This window comes from Scyliorhinus torazame, chromosome 19 (genome assembly GCF_047496885.1).
Source record: "Scyliorhinus torazame isolate Kashiwa2021f chromosome 19, sScyTor2.1, whole genome shotgun sequence".
NCBI classification, from domain to species: Eukaryota; Metazoa; Chordata; class Chondrichthyes; order Carcharhiniformes; family Scyliorhinidae; genus Scyliorhinus; species Scyliorhinus torazame.
The window spans coordinates 35,017,665-35,021,570 of NC_092725.1; the positions used below are offsets into that span (position 1 = coordinate 35,017,665).

The following is a 3,906-nucleotide window of genomic DNA, read 5'->3' on the forward strand; positions in this document are numbered from 1 at the left end:
TCTTCCACTATGAAGACCGACCCAAAAAACCTGTTCAGTTCCTCAGCCATTTCATCATCTCCCATTATTAAATCTCCCTTCTCATCCTCTAAAGGACCAATATTTACCTTAGTCACTCTTTTTTGTTTTATATATTTGTAGAAATTTTACTATCTGTTTTTATATTCTGAGCAAGTTTACTCTCATAATCTATCTTACTCTTCTTTATAGCTTTTTTAGTAGCTTTCTGTTGCCTACTACAGATTTCACAGTCCTCTAGTCTCCCACTAATTTTGCCACTTTGTAAGCTTTTTCCTTCAATTTGATACTCTCCCTTATTTCCTTAGATATCCACGGTCGATTTTCCCTCTTTGTACCGTCCTTCCTTTTTGTTCGTATAAAAAATTGTTTGGAAGGTTCTCCACTGTTCCTCAACTGTTTCACCATAAAGTCTTTGCTCCCAGACTACGTTAGCTAGCTCTTCTCTCATCCCATTATAATCTCCTTTGTTTCAGCACAAAACACTCGTGTTTGATTTTACCTTCTCACCCTCCATCTGTATTTTAAATTCCACCATATTGTGATTGTTCCTTCCGAGAGGATCCCTAACTATGAGATCATGAATCAATCCTGTCTCATTACATAGGACCAGATCTAGGACCGCTTGTAGGTTCCATTACATACTGTTCGAGCACACTATCGTGGATACATTCTATAAACTCCTTCTCAAGGCTGCCTTGACCGAACTGGTTAAACCAATCGACATGTCGATTAAAATCCCCCATGATAACTGCTGTACCATTTCGACATGCATCAGTTATTTCTTTGTTTATTGCCTGCCCCACCATAATGTTACTATCTGGTGCTCTTAGAGTTCTCCGATCAGTGACTTTTTCGCCTTACTATTCCTGGTTTCCTCCCAAATGGATTCAATCTTATCATCCATAGCACCGATGTCATCCCTTACTATTGCCTGGATGTCATCCTTAAATAACAGAGCTACTCCACTTCCCTTACCATCCACTCTGTCCTTCTGAATAGTTTGACACCCATGGAATTTAACTCCCTGTGCTAAACCAGCCCTATCACGTTTCACTCTGTTAAATTAAATTATATGTAAATGATGTAAATGTTCTATGTGTAACACCTTATGGGTTCAATCGAATGGGAAGATCTGGACTGACATTCAAAGGCAAACTTGTGATCAGCATAGGACATCGCCACTTTAGGAAAAGTATTAATGGGACGTCTCACAGGCAGAATGGACACCCCCCCGATTACATTGGCACAATCCAGTCACACCCAGATTATGTGATTATAAATGCAGCAAATCTTCCGAGTAAGCTTTCAGAACACTTCCACGCCAGCTTTCTGATCTAGATCCCGAGGAATTCTGAGGAAGATGGGAAGAGCGGTGCTTTCCCTGCTATGTTTCCTGCTGATGACTCAGTTCATCACTTCTGATGACATTTTCGCCAAAAGAGGACCCGAAGTTATAGGTTGATGAATTTCCTCATCTTCCAGCAGCTATTGTTCAGCAGGGTGTAAACCAAATGTTTTCCTTTATTTGTCTCACTTTTATTACTTATTAATTATATTACTGCACAGGAATTGGACGTTTCTGGCAAGGGGATTAACCCTTCTTGAGCTCTAAATCCCGAGATGCAGTGGAGGGCAGTGCTTTCCCTCCAGTACGAATACCCCATACCGTGCTGTTATTGGGCCTTTATTAGGCACAGAAATCAGTGAAGGTTTTAATTCCAATCGGGCTGATGGGCGTCATGGTGAGGCGACATGTATGTGTGCATGTTCCCATACAGAGGCTGTCATTGTCCATCTATCTGGTGGAGGTGGCGCTTTGGAAAGTTGCTGTGGAAGGAGATTTGATGAGTTTCTTCAGGGAATCTTGGAGGGGCCCACGCACTGCTGCCGCCATGCGGCGGGCTTGATAGTGGGCGTCGCGGAGGGGGGGCGGGGGGGGGGGGGGTGAGGGGTGCGGCGTGGCGTAAAGGAAGTGGATATTATGGGTTGCGGCTGCAGTGCTCATCAAACCAGACGGTTTCTCATGTGGAGCCTCTTTAATTTTGTGAGGGTCACTCACCCAGGTCATGGGACAATATTTGATCATCAGCTAAATTTTGCTTTGATAAGTACGTACTGCTTTGAGGAATAAGCAGGTGAGTTACCCGCCGTCAAATGAGAAACCTCTGATCTCCTCTTGTGTTCACATGATTAACCCGGCTAGTCCAAACACATTTCACCTCCCGGGATAATCTCATGTAGCTAAACTGGCGGATTCAGCGGCATTAATGCCGTTCAATCTCAAGGGCCGATATTTGGAGTCTCTCCTGTAAAAATGGAATAACATGGCATTTCACTGACAGAGAAACAAATACACATGTTTGCTGATCCGATTAACCTGGCAGATTCCATAAAGGTGGGGGGTTATGCGACCTGCGGTTCAAGGAAACAAATTACATTAAATGGGTATCTGTCCGATAAAAATAGGAACTGAGTGAAAACGTTTTGCGTTACTTTCTCAGGCAACATGGCCGGACACTTTCCATCCTGTGAAATTCCATTCGCTGTTCATGGCACTTTGCGACTTGCAGGGTTCCCTATAATACAGAGCTGGACGTCCACACCCCGATGTTAAAGATCCATTCTGCTTGGTGAGCGGCAAGATTCTACAGAAATCGTTCGACATAATAGTTCGAACTTGACATTGCTCTGTTCCAGATCTCAGAAAGCGCGGTTATTATTTGATCCACGCTGCTAAAATCCACCTGGGCTGTACTTTACGGAGAGGGAGAGAGATGTGCAGTTTTATTCAGAGAGTTGAATATATGTGTTTCATCTTTAGTTCGAATATCACCGACAACCCCACAGTTTAAACACTCATTTCTGTCCTAATAGCTACAAGGATATTAATTAATTATTTTGCCATCTATAATTCCAGATATCTGCAGCCTGATCGGAAGGGGTATATGCAGGGTTGGCAGATGTTACGTACAAAACGTGGACTTCGGAGCATGTGAACTATTGGGATTGTGCTGCACTTCAATCCTGTGAACGCTGCAGTGACTGAACTTCAATAGCCAACGCTCTCAAAATCAGGAATGAATGGATAACTTTAACCTGGGGGAAACAAAAACAGCTGGCACCATGTCTCTGCTGTCTGCATAATTTGCTGTACTCAGAAATAAAATTATATCTTTGATCACAGTCCATCCCTTATTTCCCTTTAGTATCAGGGTGCCTGAGGATAAAGTTCTTGGTGTGGAATTAGGGTTAAATAATATAGAGTGTGAGAAATACCGCTCACCTTTTAATAATTTACACTTAGTCAAATTCTGAAGAAGTATTTATTATCGATCTTGAAAGAGCGGGTGCCTCCAGTAAGCAACAGCAGACACAAAGAATTCACACATCATCACTTAGTTATATACAATCCATGAAAATACAATCCATGGGAAACCATCCCTGAGAAACACATCCCACAAACTATAGAAAGGGCAGTTCCCTTATCAGTGATCCCTTATTTAGCCTCCCCCTTGCATAGTGGTTTCTGTCAGCTCCTGGTATATCCTTGGACCGTCAGTTAAAGATAAGAATGAGGCCCCCTGCTTGCACCTGCTATCTTCCCCCTTGCTTAGCAATTTCTGTTATTGTACATCCCGTTCTTCCCCGAAGGTCAGCCTTGTACAGAGTTACAACAACTCGCTCACTATAGCTTACTCAGAACTTGACATGTTAATTTTCCCATCAGGCCTCATTGTTGACATTTTAATTGCGAACCAGAGTTTATACATGTAAAACCAACACAAAATGTTAATTTCTCACAAATCCCCCTTTTTTTCTTTTTACTCTTGTTGCTTTTTACACTTTGTAGCCTCTTCTAACCTACCCCAAAATTGTCCAACATCC

At 42.5% G+C, this 3,906-nt stretch overlaps 1 long non-coding RNA gene across 1 annotated transcript; it reads left to right on the plus strand.

Annotated features, from left to right (window-relative positions):
* The first annotated feature begins 1,317 nt into the window (after positions 1 to 1,317).
* On the plus strand, positions 1,318 to 3,204 carry LOC140396080 (uncharacterized). Its single transcript, XR_011936442.1, has 2 exons — positions 1,318 to 1,478; positions 2,939 to 3,204. It is a non-coding gene; the product is annotated as an uncharacterized lncRNA (long non-coding RNA).
* Positions 3,205 to 3,906: the final 702 nt, after the last annotated feature.